Genomic DNA, 18,212 nt, shown 5'->3' with positions numbered 1-18,212 from the left:
TGGACTGGATAGTTTTTCCCACTACCAAGGGCTCTGGTAAGCAGGGAGATGCCTGAGAAGCAGCGGGAGGGGTGGCACCTCTCCCACCGCCCATAAAAATAATCCCGCAACAAATCCGCTGCTGGGACCACTTTTATGTGAGAGAGGACCGCCTGCCCTGTAAGAAAATACCAGGGTTTTGGCAGCTATCTGCTGCCAAAACACCGGTATTTAACGTCAAAATACCAAAGTAAAACTGCGGTGGGCAGTCCGGAAGTGGTTAAAAAGAAAAATTAAAAGCCATTACACTCACATGTCATGTAGACAAGAGACAGCATCACATATGAGTCAGCCTCAAGATGGTCTAAGTACAGAGAAGGAATCACAAAGCTGGAGCCTTACAGCGATATGCTGGTGTGTGCACTAGCAACCCACAGGTGTGTGAAGCTAGGCCCGCAATGTCCACAACATGGAGGGGGAGAAGAGAGTCCCAAAGGGAGATCCACTCGGGGGTAGCCAAATGGAAACCAAAGGAGCGCACTGCCTGTATGCAGCAGTACCCAAGGCACAGGCCACTGTCACAGATGGAGATTTCCCATTGTCAATGGACGCTACTGAGCCAAGAGCCCGCTTACACAAAAAAACACGTTGTTTATGTTGGGTAACCATGACAATGCATTTCAAAGGCATTTCCCTCCTTTGTGAAGTCTTTTTTTTTTAAAGATAAAGGTTAAGTTCTTAATGTATTGCATTTCTCTTCTGTTTTTTATTGTTTCCCAGATGTTTTGGAAGCTGCAGTCTTAGGGCTCTTTCACACGGCCGCTCCGTGTGAGAGCTCCGCTGTGGGACTTTTTTTTTTTTTTTCACGGAGCGGATGACATTTCTGTCATCCTCTCCTTGTGCCCGCATATCATCCCATCCGTTTGCGGATGATATGCGGACATAATGTAAGTCTATGGGGATTGCGGATGTCAGCGGATGACACCGCTGACATACGATTTTCCTTCCTTTCCGTTTTTTGAACGGAACAAAAATAGGGTTCTGTTCCGCTCCAAAAAACAGAACAGAACTGACAGGAAGAAAATCGGATGTCAGCGGATGGTATTCCGCTGACATCCGCAATGCCATAGACTTGCATTATGTCCGCAAATCATCCACAAAAAAATAGGATGATTTGCGGACACACGGAGCGCCCGTGTGAAAGGGCCCTTAGAGTAATTGTCCCCAGATTGGATCAGTCCCATACATTGACAGTCTAAGATAGTCACAATATCTGCTCAACACCTTGTGGCAGTGGGTTCTTCTATTCAGGGTGTATTAGTCATGCACAATTGCTGAGTCAAAGTTTTCTTTGCTTTTTATAAATTAAATGGAGCATTTGACATTTTTGTTTAGCTTGTTAGAAATGGAGAAGCTACATAGGTGTGTCACTTTGATTTAATATAATTTCCAGAGAAGTACACATTCTATAAAAAGATTAAAAAAAAAGGTTTATGTCTCTATTGTGTGTTTATTTTAAAAGTCTTACTGCTTATAATGACAGTCTTCTAATATATAGGATGGAAAATTGTATTTCAATTTATCAGCTCAATTGATTGTTATAATAAAGGAATACAATTTTTCATAGAAAGATATTTACTATGGGTAGGTGAAATTAGATATTTTGAAGCATTCTGTCATTAGGGAGGTATGAAGCCAGATATTAATAAAATTGCAGCAATATCTTGCTCGAGATCACCTGAAACACCAGCCAGAGAAACTGTTTTAAGAAATGCCAATTATCTGTCAAAATTCATTTCTAGCTGATGTTTTGTCACCTTTGGGAGAACTTTCTTTTGACTTTCACTGGGAGTCTCATCAAAATGACAAATCTAGCAAAGTAAAGCAGCTCTTTTCTGGAGATAAATGAATAAAATAATCTCAGACTTTCCAAGATAGTAGTCCAGATCAGCAGACAAACAGACTGGTATTACTGCTGGATGGCTGTGAGTGTGTAAGCCCCATTCATATCCATATGACCCCTTTCAACCTGTAAGCCAGAAAAGTTGCTTTAGACTGGTCAGTGAGTTAAAAAAAAAAAAAAAACATTTACCCGATTGCCCTATCTATACATTTGAGGTGAATGGGGGATTTTTTTCCAGCGGGGTGGTTGTACAGAAGTCAATTGGTAGCTTGACTTCTGTTCAACTACAGTGGCCATAGATGGATCCAAATTCTGACGGCCCCTGCTGAACTGGCCAAATTTTTATCCTTGTATGGCTGGAAAGATACTACTCTCTGAATTACAAAAATTCAGCCCAGCGCTCACTCCAAATGGGAAGACTGGTGTGCTGCTCTCCTCAGGCAGGGAACTCCAATACGGGTGCATAGAAAAGAAAGAAAGAGGAGGCGCAAACACCTAGTGCATTACCCGTGGTCAATTTGCAAATTGTTTAATAAAAAATGCCAAATGCATACTCACAGACGTAGAGATAAAAACATGTTACAAGAATCCACCATGTGTGAACTGGGACACGTCCTTCAGTCAGGACCGCTGACGCGTTTCGGGGGTCAGGCCCCCTTCCTCAGAGCTGGTCTTACCACATGCAGATCACAAATATATATGAATGTTTACTGTACCTATTTATTATGGTGTAAATTTATTTTTAAAGGACTTAAAAGTTCAGTTACAAAGACATACAAAAGCTAAACAGAAAACAGAAATACTTTTAAAGGTTTTCTGTATGTATTCATCCTTGCTGGATCATTTGAAGTGTTAATAAACTCTTAAATAAGCCCACTGAAGTGACTAGGTTTAGGTGGTACACTGATGAATTAAATCTTCCTACATAAGCTGTACTTGTTTATCCACAGAATTCTCTCTACTTCAGCCTTCCAAACCCAGAATTGCCTAATGTCAAGTTCATTCTTAGGTAATCTTTCATTTCAGAGGTTTACAACAACTTTAACCTGTTACTGTCAACCTCACACATTTGTGCTGCATCACAAAAGTGGGGTTTCTACATTGACACCACATATATGCTTATCTGAGTTTTTGCTGAGAGTGCTCTCCCTAGCTCACCCCCAACACGAAGACTGAGCTGTCTCCAACAGCTCCTGGTCTCAGATTAATGATTGGGAGCCAGAAGGACCAGCTTATGATCATTTGATCACTGTGATTAGCTCACCTTGTACTGTTTCGCCTCTGCAAGTTGCAAAAGATACATTGTATAGTTTTTTCTCCTCACTAGAGGAAAAATCTCTATGAAAAAAGTCTGTAAAAAAAAAAATAATAATAATAAAAAGATATAATAGCTGGGCTTGATTTAGGTTAGTGGTAGCATTGGGGTCAATGTCAGTTTTAGTGTCAGAGTGGGTGTTAATGTGTTTTAGGTAGGATAACATTTAAAAAAGGTATTATATTAAGTGCCAGTGTCAGTACCAATTTTAGTGTCAGTGTGTTTAGGAAGAGTAACAAAACAACAAAACAAAAAATCCATTCTATTGTTTCTGGGGTTTACTATGGGTACAAACAAAAATAAAAAAATGGTATCACCACGAATGTCAGGAGTAGAATAATTATTTTAGGTTGTTCTCTGATGGTGAATAATGGTAATGGAAAGGTAAAGATTCTTTGCCATTTTCAAAAATGGTTTAATGGATTAAGAGGCCAAACATTCCAAACTGTTTCCCAGGGCTCAAAGGACACTTGCTAGCACACTCCTAAAGTCTAAGACGGCATTGTATGAATCTAAAATAGGGGACCCATTAATGACTTGTCCTGTCTTTTTAGGGTTACACATATTTAGGGCAACTCTCTTTCCAAAGAAATGACAATTGCCTAATCTGGAGTCACAATAAGATTTATAAAAAACACATTAGCAATACATACCAACACCTTCCTCCAGGCTTTACTGCAGTGGGGATGGCCACTCCTCCTCCTGCTGATGTTCTTCTGAAAATAAGACATTGCCATGTGAGTTAGCATTTGTAGAGAAGAGACCAGTCTATACATTGCTTAGCACATTCCCATTTTTGACTTACCAGGACTGTCCCACACCATCTCCAATTCATGGGTGCCATCCTCCTAGCTGCCATGCAGGGGCTCCTGGAGGGGGTGAAGCACCTGCTGTAGAGGACAGAATAGGGGTGAAAAAAAAAAACCAAAAATATTTGCAGGCCAAGTATAAAAGTACAGTAATTTCAAAGATAGGATACCAGTTACTAATTTCACAACAACTCACACAAGTAACATCTAAGTTAATTACTTACCACTTTGCCAATCATCAGTATCCCTACGTGTGGTTATGCCCGAGATGATGTCCAGATTGATGATTGGCAGGACTTGTTGTTTATAGTCTGGCAGGAGCAACAGGTGGTTCCGATCCACAACATGTTCATGGGTGACATGCCCCTCCGCAGCCCACACGCTTCTGCCCACGGGTGAAAGGTGGAAGCCGGGAGTCAGTGGACACGCTGCTTCTCCCCGAAGGGGCCTTTCTAGGGCTGGAAAGAGGAGAAGCAGCATGCCCACTTGGTGGAGTAACACCCCCCCCCCAGCTTCCCCCGGGCTGGAGGAAGCAAGCACCCTTCTGGACACAACTGGAGCCTCCCTCACACCCCAGCCAGACAATGTCCATCTGGCCCCCCCTAGATGCTCCTCTTACCCTTCTCCATGACCTAGAAGCTCAGGGGAGCCATGGGAGGACCAGGTGGGCAGGTAGTCTGGCTGTCTAGCAGCAGCAAATTCTCCCAAGGCAACAATCTGCAAAGGAAAGAGACAAAACAATGTAAGTTGCAGAATGAGAAATGTAAAAGTGCAAGTATAGAACTGACACTTGCCAAACGTCAAAAAGGGGTAGGTTTCCCTCTGTGGGATGGTGGTGGGGGGGGGGGCAAAAGGCCAAATGTAGACTGAAAAGGGAGACAAAACATCAGGAAACACATTTTGCAAGCCAACAGCGCATGAGAGAAACTGACACTTGCCAAACATCAAAAAGGGGTAGTTTTCCCTCTGTGGGGGGGGGGGGGGGGGGGGCAAAACGCCCAATGTAGACTGAAAAGGAAGAAAGACAAAACATCAGGAAACAAATTTGCAAGCCAACAGCGCATGAGAAAAACTGACACTTACCAAAAATCACATACCCCAAAAAAATAAAAAAATGAAGGGGGGTCCCTGTTCAAAGTTTTAATGTGCAAATCAGGTGTGCAGTTTGACAGGCATTTGCACAGAAAACTGAGACAAAAAAATGAAAAACACAATTTCCAAATTTGGGATCCAAATTTGGGATCCAGCTCCATTGATAGTCATTCACACTCTTCTGTCAGACATATTAGATGTGTTGAAACCCAGATCCAATTGGCATGTGGCATCTGAATCGCAAGGTGGAAGGGGAATTTGAAAAGCCATGGGGATCCAGCTTTCTATGTGAGTATCATGGTGAGAAATGTAGTTTGTGTGAAGCAGGAGTTAAAAACATATTACCCGAAACAGGAAAGAGATCAAAATTAGAAACAGGATGTGAACCCAATTTCCATGTGTCTTCAAGTGAACTGCAAATGTGTTTGGAAGCACACAGCAGAAAAATCAGAGGTACCTTAACCACTTGCCGACCGTACACTGTATATATATATATGTCAGCAGAGTGGCTCTCCCAGGCAAAACCACATATCGGTACGTAATTTGCCTGGGAGGAGCTAGGGGGCACGCTCCCGCCCCCGATCGTCAGTGGGGAAGCCAGCGTATGTGTCAGCAGCCCCGATTGCCGCCTGGCAATCTTTATCTCTCCCTGCTGAGAGAGAAGGATGGTCGGCTGATGTAAACACAGCCATCCATCCTTCTCCCTGCAATGATCACAGAGCTTATGTGATCCTGCTATGTAGGATCGCATGGCTCTGTAATCATTTCACAAGCCCAACCCCCCCCCCCCCACAGTTAGAATCCCTCCCCTAGGCTTACATTTAACCCCTTGATCACCAACAGTGTTAACCCCTTCCCTGCCAGTGTCATTATTACAGTAACAGTGCATATTTTTAGCACTAATTACTGTAGTAATGTCACTGGTACCCCCAAAAGTGTCAAAAATGTCAGTTAGGGGTCCGATCTGTCCGCCACATTGTCACAGTCACACAAAAAATCGCAGATCGCCACCATTAAGTAAAAAAAACAATAAAAATGACATAAATCTTTCCCGTAGTTAGTAGACTTTTGCGCAAACCAATCAAAATGTTTTTTTACCAAAAATATGTAGCAGAAAACAAATTGGCCTAAAATGTTAAAAAAATTTGATTTTTAAATTTTTTTTGGAAATGTCCTATAGCAGAATGTGAAAAATATAGTTTTTTTTTTTTTCAAAATTGTCGCTCTTTTTTTGTTTATAGCGCAAAAAATACAAATCGCACAGGTGATCAAATACCACCAAAAGAAAGCTCTATTTGTGGGAATAAAATGACGTCAATATTATTTGGGTACAGTAAAGTAACGCAGTGCCGAATCGCAAATAGGGCCTGGTTATTAAGGGGAAGAATCTTCCGGTCCAGAACTGGTTAAAGAGGTCGGTGAAATGTCTTGACATGAGAGATTTAAAGTGTGTTAACAGCATATGCAGAGACACATGTCAGGGTCCAACATTTAAATCATGGCTTTTTTAAATGAAGAATCTTAGCAGGATACGCACATTTGTACATGTTTGGCATTGGTAGATGTTTGGCATGCATTTATTACAGACATTTTTACAAGTGAAAGACAGCAATATATGTCAAAATTGTATGTGCTACACATATGGAATGTTGTACACAAATGCACAACTGTTAAACCACATGCCTAACATTTTAGACCCCGTTCACACTGGGGCGACCTGTCAGGCAACCTGGTCGGCTGACAGGTCGCCGTTGGTCGCCTGCCATAGAGAAGCTGTGGACCCGTTCTAATAGGAGCGACACAAGTCGCTTCGACTTAGAAAAAGAGTCCAGAGCTTCTTTGGGGCGACCTGGAGCGACCTGCATTGACTTCAATGTTATGAAGTCCGTGCCGGCCGCTCCGAGGTCGTGGTGCGAGCTGCGCACCGCGACCTGTGAGGTCGCCCCGGCAAGTCGGATTGCCCCAGTGTGAACGGGGTCTTAAGGTGCTAGTTAGTGAAAAAATGAAAGTGCGCTGATTAGGTATTGAGAAGCTGCTACCTTAGAGCTTAATAGTAAACTTGATAGGGATGGGAGTATCAGGTGCGCTAATCAATAAGGTGATGATTGAAATAAATCTTTTGCAAGGTGCAAACAAGGGAAGGATTTTAAACAAACCAACCGTGTACTGAAAACATCAAAAATAAAGGTGTACAACAAAATGTGCTAATGACATTAGAAGGGTTGCATAAAACACAAACATTAAACCACAGCAATCACAGTGAAAACATCAATGTGTGTCTCAGGTGTGCATGGTGATGTATAAAGTCCCAAGTGATATATAAAAATAGTCCAGTTAAATTTGTTGTGATGAAGCCTTAAACAGAAGAGGTGAAGATCACATGACTAAATTCAATGTCCCACCACCAGCGTAGCTTCTTACCAAAAAGATGGGAATTTAGGGCATATATATAAGTGATTACGCTCCAGACATCAAACACCAAAAAGGTTGGGAAGATGTGACCCCTAACACCATCCAAGAGGAATGGTGATGTTGAGCCTCTTACCAAATCAATGAATGGGTAGAGCTGTAAATCAACAGACACTTCTCCCTTCCAACACGGTAGGTGATGGGTCGGTCTCTGGTGGGTATTCGCTGTTCTTAACCTCAATATAAGTGGGGAAAGAAAGGAACCGCCAATGGTGCATTATCTTTTAACATTTTATTAAATGTATAGAATCACACTTACATTTAGATGAGAAAATGCTCGCATTGAAATCACCCTATGCGGAAAACACAGATGACGGCGGCTGCCTGCAGTGCAAACTGCCGTGTGACGTTGTGTGTGATGACGCGGCGCCTCCTCTCTGGCGCGTTTCCTCCCAATTGGGCATCAACTGAGATAGGAGGGGAGCCCGCGTCATCACTGCCGCCATTTTTATAGCCTGATGGGAAAGTGTTTCCGGGGTCTGCAAAGGAGGTACCTGTCTTTACTGGTCGATGTGCCAGTGCTCTCAAACCATTATAATGCCAGGTGATTCTTGCATATTATTAAAAGAAATGGAGCAATAAAGAAAAGTTTCTTATTAAAAGTTCCACGATCTTTATTTTGATTAAAACAAATTATGTACAGACCGGACCGAGTAAGTACTTCCGCCGGAAGTACTACCTCTGATCTGTTGTGTGTACTGGAGTAGGTGAACACTTCCACCGGAAGCACCACCTCTGTTTGGATGTGTGTCCCGGGTTAGGTGAACACTTCCGCCGGAAGTACTACCTCTGCTGTGATTGCTTTGTCTTTGGACACCGATTGGCTGGTTGCATTCCAACTCCGATTGGATGAGGGCAATGGAGACCTGACAGTTCCGGTGTCTGCAAAGGAAGTCCATAGCCTTAAGTGTTAGAATATTGTCTTTCTTAGGCATTTGTTGTGTGACTTATCCCCAATGGTGCGGTATTAAAATTTTAATATAAAATTAATTCTATTTTATTAAAAATTAAAAATGTAAAAACTAGGTGAAGGAGCAAGGGCGTGGTCTCGGCATGGAAGAGTGAGGACGCACCGGCTCGGAACTCCCGCTGACCGCCGCTTTTAACTCTTATAATTAGCACCTACGGACCCCGGACTTGATCCCTCACATGCCTCCGAAGCGGAGCCAGTCACACCAGCCGCCGAGGACACCGCGGCCGCGCTCTGCATCGATCGGTGCTTATTTTTCCGGCAGCCACAGGCCGGGTCAGGAGCCTCCCAAGATGGCGCCGACACGAGGTACGCAGCAGGAGAGGGCGCAGTCTCCCATCCCTTCACCGCAGCTCCCGCTGCCTACTCAGCTCTCCCCTGTGTCTCAGGGCTCCACCGCTGCCCCCAGTGCCACCACTGGCACAGCAGAGCTGCAGGGCCTGGCGGACTTGCGGGCACACATCCTCTCGCTCCCCACTGCCGCAGACCTGGATAAGCTGGCAGAACGGGTCCAGCGGGCCCTGCGGCAGGACATAAATGCTATTAAGGAGGACACCGCTCACTTGGGGAACCGGGTTGAATCTGTGGAGACCAGGGTGGACGACTTGGTGCCTGCTGTACATGCCCTTGCCGCCAGATGCAGCCAGCAGGACAGACGCATCGATGCCCTGCTGGACCAATTGGACGATGTTGAGAATCGCAGCAGGAGGGGTAACATTCGCATCAGGGGACTGCCAGAGGCCACGGCTCACAGGGACATCGTCCCCACCTTGCAAGGTATTTTCAAGCAGATACTGGGCCATGACGCACCTGATCACATTGAGATTGATCGGGCTCATCGGGCTCTGAGACCCCCATCAGACGACCCTGGGAAACCCCGGGACATCATTTGTAAGTTGCACAAATATTCGGTGAAAGACCGAATCATGTTCCACATGCGGGGTGTCCCCTCCATAGACTTTGATGGCGCACGGATCTCTCTCTTCCCTGATGTTTCTCGTCGCACGCTAATGCAGCGCAGGGCTCTGAAACCCCTGCTGGAATCCATCAGGGGGGCTGATCTGACCTACCACTGGGGGTTCCCTTTCAGCCTCACAGTCACCAGAAACGGCTGCCAGCATGTCCTTAGGCACAAGGATGACCTCCCGCACTTTTTGGCCCAGCTGGAGTTGCCCCCTGTGGACATCCCGGAGTGGCGGGTCTCCTCGGAAGCCCCCCTGCCTGCTCTCACTCCTTCGTGGCAGCCTGCACGTCGCAGGGGCCGCAATCGGCCCCGCAATAGACCTCCACGCACGGACCAGTGATGCCTCTCAGTGATGCCCCTCCGTGTCTTCACTTGGAAATCACCGCTGCCACTTTTGAACTCATTGCCCTTCTGACCGTGGATGGCCCCCCCCTGCAGTGTCTTCTTTCCTCTAACAGACGATGATCGCCTGTGGCCTGCTGGACTTACATGGAACCTGTGGACCTTGTGACTTTCCGGCAGATTCCTCTATCTAACTATGGCTGGATGCCCTTCGCTGGGACTGCTTCCCTTAGTGGGATCACTGTGGGGTCCACTCCTCCCGGTGGAGTTTCAGCTGGACCCCCTGCTCTCTATGCCCTACCTCTTTCCCCCCCTAGGGGCTTCGGCTCCCACCAATGCTGGACTCCCTGGAGTCCGTGGCAGATCCCCTCCCTTTTTTGAGGTTCTGCCCAGGTGTGGCCGGGGGCGCCCCTCTCCCTGCCCTGCCCCCCGTGTGGGAGCGGGGGGGGGACCGCCCAGGCTTACACAGAGTGTCCGCAGGGCCGTGAACAGTTCCGCGGCCCACCTGGACCTTGTTTTTTGTTTTTGTTGTTTGCCATGTTGTTTTTCCTGTTTGACCATTGTGCTGTGTTTTTCCCCTCTGTCTTTGTTATCGGGTGCTGATCGTTTCACCATTTTTCTGCAGAGTGCGCTGGTTACAGTCCGTGGGTGCTGGGGGGTCCCTCATCCACTCCCCCGGGGTCGACCCGGGGCGGCCACTACCGGGAATGCTCCATGGCTTCGCTGAAGTTTCTGTCCTACAACGTCCGGGGACTCGGTTCCCCCTTCAAGCGTGGTAAGTTGTGGCTGGAGTTGAGGCGGGCGGGTGCGCAGGTGGTATTTATACAGGAGACTCATTTTCGCTCCCAATCCACGCCACGGCTGCCGACACATCTGTACAACCAGTGGTTTGTCAGCTCCTCTCCCCGCCCAAAATCTGGAGGTGTGGCCATTGCCATTCATAAAAATTGCCCTTCGTGCCCATTGACCACAGCATTGACCCCCAGAGCAGGTTTGTCTTCCTTAAAGGAACCCTCTATGGAAAAACACTGACCTTAGCCTCCATCTATGCCCCCAACGCGGGCCAATTGTCCTTCCTAGAGTCCACACTAGATGCACTTTCCTCATTCCGGGAGGGCCGGGTGGTTCTGGGGGGTGATTTCAATTTCTGCCTAGACCCCCGGACCAACACCTCGGCAGGGCGCTCGGCTCATTCTGCCGCGGCCCACCGCCGCCTATTGTGGCTGTTGCACGCCTCGGGCCTCGTAGACTGTTGGAGGCTGCTCCACCCTTCCTCTCGGGATTACAGCTACTTTTCAGCAACCCACAACTCTTACTCCCGCATTGACATGCTTCTCACTGATCAGGCGTACCTAGACGCCTTGGTGGGAGCTGACATAGGAACACGAACCCTTTCAGACCATGCCCCTGTATCCCTGTCCCTCGCGCCCCTGACTGACGCCAACAGGGCGTGGACGTGGCGCTTGAATGAAAATCTTCTGGATGACGCAGTGGTCGTCCAGAGGGTGACGGAGACGCTGGGGAACTACTTCAGAGAAAATGCCGGGGATGACGTCGCCCCCTCCTCCATTTGGGAGGGCCACAAGGCAGTGGTCCGGGGAGAGCTGATCTCTCAGGGGGCCAGGCTGAACAAGGAGCGCACGGCCGACATGAACCGGCTTCTCAGCAAGCTCCGTCAGGCTGAGCTACTTCACAAGCGCACGCTTTCAGCAGAGACCCTCCGGGAACTCGGTGCCCTTCGGGAGGCCCTGTCCGGCATGCTCAAGGCACAGATTAGGAGACGCCTCCGGTTCTTGTCTCATAAATTTTACGAATTTGGTAACAAATGCGGGCGCATGCTGGCGCGGGCGTTGCGACGGCAGCGGGCGGTCACTCGCATCCCGAAGCTACAGACAGCTCGTGGATCGCTCACCCAACATCCCTCCCGCATTGCGGAAGCGTTCCGGGAATATTATGCCCAACTTTATAACATTACCGACCCTCTGTCGCCGTCCGCGCTGGCTGCCAGGTGCGCGCGCATCCTGGACTACCTGGAGGGGTCCGCGACCCCGCAGCTTGCGGGGCAGGCATCCACGTCCCTTGAAAAACCTATTACTGCGCTTGAACTAGAGGCGGCGATTAAGGGACTGCCAAAGGGTAAAAGCCCGGGGCCCGACGGTTTTACAAACGCATATTACTCAAAATTTGGCTCTTCCCTCATCTCCCCGATGTGCGCCTATTTCAACGCCCTCGCTACGGGTTCTTCTGTGGCCCGGGACACCCTCCTCGCGCATATAACTGTTCTTCCCAAAGATGGGAAAGACCTCACCCTGCCCAGTAGCTACCGTCCGATATCGCTCCTGAACACGGACATCAAAATACTGGCTAGAATACTGGCTGACCGGCTGAAACCCCTCCTGCCGTCGGTCGTTCACCCTGACCAGACGGGATTCATTGCGGGTCGGGAGGCGAGGGACAACTCTAACAGGGCGCTGCAGATCATCCACTGGGTAAACTCACAGCCGTCCTGTCCGCCCTGTCTCCTCCTGTCTACGGACGCCGAAAAGGCGTTCGACAGGGTGGATTGGACGTATATGGAGATGGTGTTGCGGCGCCTGGGGTTGAGACCGCGCATGTCCAGCTGAGTGGCGGCATTGTATGCATCGCCTGAAGCGAGGGTCAAGGCGGGAGGCTTCCTGTCGGCCCCCTTCCCGATCCGCAATGGCACGCGCCAGGGGTGTCCGTTGTCCCCGTTGATTTTCGCACTGACCCTGGAGCCTTTCCTTGCCAGGGTCAGGGCGAACCAGGACATTAGTGGGGTCACGGTGGGCCCCACCGAACACAAGCTATCCGCCTACGCGGACGATGTCCTCTTTTACATTACTAAGCCACAGACAACTCTACCGGTCCTCATGTTGGAACTGCGGGACTTTCAGGTTCTCTCGAACTTTAAGATAAATTTCGATTTAAGTCGGAAATCATGCCCCTTAATGTTCCACAGGAAATGGGAGACTCGCTGCGATCGGCGTTCCCGTTCACCTGGTGTCGCTCTAAACTTAAGTACTTGGGGGTGTTCCTGCCCAGCTGCTGCTCGAATGTTTATGAACATAACTATGCCCCACTACTGACGACGATCCGAAAGGACCTGACCGACTGGACTAAACTATCTGTGACGTGGATTGGTAGAGTGAACGTGCTTAAGATGAATATCTTACCCCGCATCCTGTTTTATTTTCAGATGCTACCTGTGTGCCTGCCCAGGTCCTTTTTCTTGAGCCTCAACAGCTTGTTCATACGCTTCATCTGGGATGGTAAGCAGCCCCGACTGGCTTTCAAAAGTATGCAACGTCCTAAACGTACGGGCGGCTTGGGGATCCAGGCGGTTCGTAGGTACTATGAGGCGGTTGCTTTGCAACGCATCCTCGACTGGCACCACCATGTTAGGGACAAGCGCTGGGTCCCCATGGAGAAATTCATGGCGGGCAGGAACTTGTCCCACGCGCCATGGTTGTTGCCGCCCGACAGAGGGCTCTCGCCCCTGGCATCCCCGGCCACCACGCATACTCTACAGGTGTGGGATGAGGTTAATGGGCGCCTCCAGTTGTCCACTCGCATCTCCCCGCTGGCTCCCCTGGGGGGCTACACTTGGTTCCCACCTGGGGAGGATGTATCCTTCTTCGGGACCTGGGCGCTCGGTGGGGAGATCCGCTGCGGCAGGTTTGTCCAGGAGGGGTCCATTGTGTCGTTGCCTGAGCTAAGAGAGCGTTATGGACGCTTCCCTATGGACTTCTGGAGGTATAACCAACTCATTCACTTCCTGCGCCCCCTTTTGGGCGAGGTGCGCTCTCCGACCCAGATGTCGTCTTATGAAAAATTGTGCATATCTAAAGACCCGATCCCTCATGCCATTGCGCTGCTTTATCAACTTCTGCAATCGGGCGGTCCTGTCCCGAAGCCGGTGTTTGTTCGGGAGTGGGAGAGGGACCTGCAGCACACTTTCACGGACCAGCAGCTGGACCACGTGTACCAGCTGACGCACTCCAGCACAGTAGACACTAGAATGCAGGAAAATGGGTATAAGATGCTCACCCGCTGGTATCGAGTTCCCTCGAGGCTCGCACAGATCTACCCGGGCCAGTCAGACCGCTGTTGGAGGGGCTGTGGGGAGCGGGGCTCCTACCTACACATTTGGTGGGAATGCCCGCTCCTGCGTCCCTTCTGGCTGGATATCCGGGCCCAGATAGCTGCGATCCTGGATGTGGACGTCCCTGACGACCCGAAGCATTTCTTGCTTCACCTTCCCTCCGTCCCCCTGTCGCAGTACAGAAAGAGTGTTCTGCCACACCTTCTGAACGCGGCGCGCCGCTTGGTACCGATTTATTGGAAACAATCGGCGGTGCCAACTCGTGCGTCCTGGGTAAAGATGGTGAATGATATCATGTTGGCGGAGGAATGGATGGCCAAATGTAAAGACAGATATGATAAGTTTTACGCTAAGTGGGCGCTCTGGATACATTATACTACCCCTGACTCATATAGACCCCTAGCCCAGTTGCATCTGCCTTTGTTAATATTGAGATGTTTGCTTCTTTACTTCACGTTCCACCCGATCCCCCCTTGGTTTTTCTTCCCCACCCAACCCCTCCCCCTTCCCTTCCCCAACCCCTCCCCCTTCCATCCCCCTTCCCCCCTTCCTTTTTTCTTTCATTCCCTGCCATAGCCCTACCCTAGCCTCAGCCTCCCTACCCTTGCCTCACGCTGGCTGGGTGGAGACCACCTTGCTCCCCGCCCACATTGCCCTGTAAGTACTTTTTCACTTTGTGCCTAGATCTGTGGCTGCAGTTGTGGGGTGGGGGAGGCGGATGATGGGGAAACTCGTGGGCGGACCACCGCCCCACCCGTTGGTGCACGCAGCAGTAGCTTCATGTGTTTGAGATTTAAGCAATGATTCTGAGTGCCCCTCCCCCCCCCTTTTTTTTTGTTCTCCATCTTCCCTTGGGCTCATGTGTGTCGTTATCGGATTTTGGGGGTTCCTGTTGCTCCCCCACTTTTGTTTCCTTTGTATATCCTGCTTCATTGTTGTATTGTTTCTTGTCCTTTATTTTTCTTAAATAAAGATTATATAAAAAAAAAAAACTAGGTGAAGTAAAATTGGGGAGTTTTAGGACCGGGACAAATGCAAATTTACCACTGGAAAAACTTTCTTACATCACATTAAATTAATACAATTCATCTTATAAAACAACATTAAAAACAGTAAATATATAATAAAAATATAATAAAAATATATACTAAAAATATCATAAAAATGGATAGATAAGAATTAAGTTGAGAAATTTCATAATGATGGGGTGACAAGGAGGAAGGTATATTTCTTCAAGGAAATGGGGGATATACAAATTGAAAGGGAAAATCAGCTGTTATTAATAAACGAGTTTATATCCCATTCAATGTTGTGTCCTGACAGTCGGATACTCTTCAGTTCATAAATCCAGAAAGTTTCCCTTCTGGAAATGGACCTTTTCAAATTGCTTCCACGCCAATGAGGATTATATTTTTCTATGGCAATTATTTCTAAATGTTTTGGATTTTTTTGGTGGTGTGTGGCAAAATGTTTAGATAGACTATGGTCTACAAATCCTTTCCTAATGTTGGCCAGATGTTCGCCTACCCTAATGTTGGCAGTTCTGATCATCCTACCGACATATTGTTTTCCACAATTACAAGTGGCCAGATAGACTACGCCTTTCGTGTGGCAAGTGATAAAATCCTTGATGGCGTATTCTTTTCCTGTTGCGGTTGACTTGAATTTGTTGGTTTTAATCGTGGTGGCACCACTAAAGATATTGCAGTTCCTACACGGAAAAAAACCTTTCAAATTGGGAAAAAAGGTGGAAGTAGGGGGTTTTTCCACTGGGTTGCGAGCTATGATTTCTTTTAAATTTTGGCTTTGCGATATATAATCTGAGGCTTCGAGGGGAGAGATGGACCTAGTAGCTGGTCTTGTTGCAGAATACTACAATGCTTACGGAATATATAATTGAGCCATCTGTAATGGTTAGAAAATTGAGTAGTAAAGGCAAATTCAAATTTCCCTTTATCTACTTTTGGTTCAATTTTCTAAAGGATTAGCTCTTCTTGTTTCAATAGTTCAGCCTCTTGAATTTCTATTTCCAAGGTTTCCCGATCATAACCTTTTTCTATGAAACGCTGTTTTAAAGTGTGAGCTTGTGTTTTAAAATCTCCATTATCAGTGCAATTACGTCTCACTCTTCTAAACTGTCCCTTAGGGACAGATTTCAGCCACATTGGATGGTGACAGCTATCAATGGATATGAAACTATTTTTGTCTGTGGGTTTTTGGTAGGAACTAGTGGAGAAACCTTGTCCTTTGCTCCAAATCACCAGATCAAGGTAATTGACAAAGGTTTTACTCCACTGGTAGGAGAATCTTATGCCCCAGTTGTTACAATTAAGATTGTGCATGAATTGGTGCAGAGTCTCTTCCTCTCCTTTCCAGATGATGAGGGCATCATCTATGTAGCGTCGCCACATTACCAATTCCCGAATTCTTTCAGCAAAAATGTTCCTGTCTTCCCAGAGTGACATGAAGAGGTTGGCGAGGCTGGGGGCAAATTTGGCCCCCATAGCCATGCCAGTAAGCTGCAGATAAAATTCTTTATCATGATAAAAATAGTTATGCTCCATTCCGAACTTCAATAGGTCCAAGATTAATCTTTTCTGTATGTATGGAATGTCATAATTTTGATCTAGATATGTACTCACAGCTTCATAGCCCAATTCATGGGGAATCACTGTATATAGTGAGGTTACGTCCGCTGTAACTAATAAAACATCTCCACTGACATTTAGTTCCGTAATTTCTTTGATGCATTGGGTAGTGTCTTTCAGATAGGCGGGTGTTTCTTGAACTAGTGGCTGTAAGAAGTGGTCCACATACTTGCCTATTCTTGAGGTGACGGAGTCTATGCCGCTCACTATCGGCCTCCCAGGTGGCTTAATTAGACTCTTATGTACTTTAGGTAAATAATATATTGTTGGTATTCTGGGGGCCAGTGGTACCAAAAATTCTCTCTCCTTTTTATTGAGGATGCCATCTTCATAACCTTTTTTGACAATTCGCTTCAATTGTTTCTTGTATGAGTACGTGGGATCTTTCTTTAAAATCTCATAGGTTTCCCTATCTGATAAAAGGTTTTGCATTTCTTCCATGTAATCATCTTTCTTCAGTATTACCGTACCACCCCCCTTATCTGCTGGGCGTATAATAAGATCCTTTTTATCACACAAGGATTTAATTCCTTTCCAGAGATCTCTTTGGGGTTTAATGGAAATGTCTTTTTCTTCTAGCTCTTTGAGAACAACGTCTCTAAACACTTTTATATGGTGGCTAGATTTTCCCGGTGGGTTGAAGAGAGAGGCATTCCTCAAGTTTGTGGGGATACAGGTTGATTGGTTATAGGATACATAGTTCCTCTCATTAGCCTTATCCAAGAAATGTCTTTTTATATTTAGTTTCCTAATGTACTTGTGTACATCCAGAAATGTCTTGAATTTATTTAGTGGTTTTTTGGGGGCATATTTAAGTCCTTTGTTCGGTGTTTGTTTTTCAGAGTTAGTCAAGGGCACTCCACTCAGGTTAAAAATGCCTGGGTTATCTATTTTTTCTTTTTTCTTTGCACTTCCTCCCCTGCAGCCCCTGGCTGTTTTTTTCTTTTTCCTTTTGCTGGACCCCGGCCATGCTGGACCCCGGATGGTGTTTGATCTCTGGAGCGGAATCACTTATATATATGCCCTAAATTCTCATCTTTTTGGTAAGAAGCTACGCTGGTGGTGGGACATTGAATTTAGTCACCTGATCTTCACCTCTTCTGTTTAAGGCTTCATCACAACAAATTTAACTGGACTATTTTTATATATCACTTGGGACTTTATACATCACCATGCACACCTGAGACACACATTGATGTTTTCACTGTGATTGCTGTGGTTTAATGTTTGTGTTTTATGCAACCCTTCTAATGTCATTAGCACATTTTGTTGTACACCTTTATTTTTGATGTTTTCAGTACACGGTTGGTTTGTTTAAAATCCTTCCCTTGTTTGCACCTTGCAAAAGATTTATTTCAATCATCACCTTATTGATTAGCGCACCTGATACACCCATCCCTATTAAGGTGCTAGTTAGAATGTAATTTGTGGACACCTCTCTGTGTTTTGTAAACATGTGCAACAAAGACCTTTCTTTATGAGTATGACTGAGTTATATTTAGTATTCCACATTGAATATTTCTAGTTATAACTACATTACATGACATATTTTGCTAAATTCATTTGTCCACTTAAACTAATGCCCCGTACACACGTTC

The sequence above is a fragment of the Pelophylax lessonae genome (genome assembly GCF_965119305.1).
Source record: "Pelophylax lessonae genome assembly, chromosome: 3".
Lineage (NCBI taxonomy): Eukaryota > Metazoa > Chordata > Amphibia > Anura > Ranidae > Pelophylax > Pelophylax lessonae.
The sequence above is the reverse complement of the archived record's forward strand: the minus strand, read 5'-3'. Positions refer to the sequence as shown.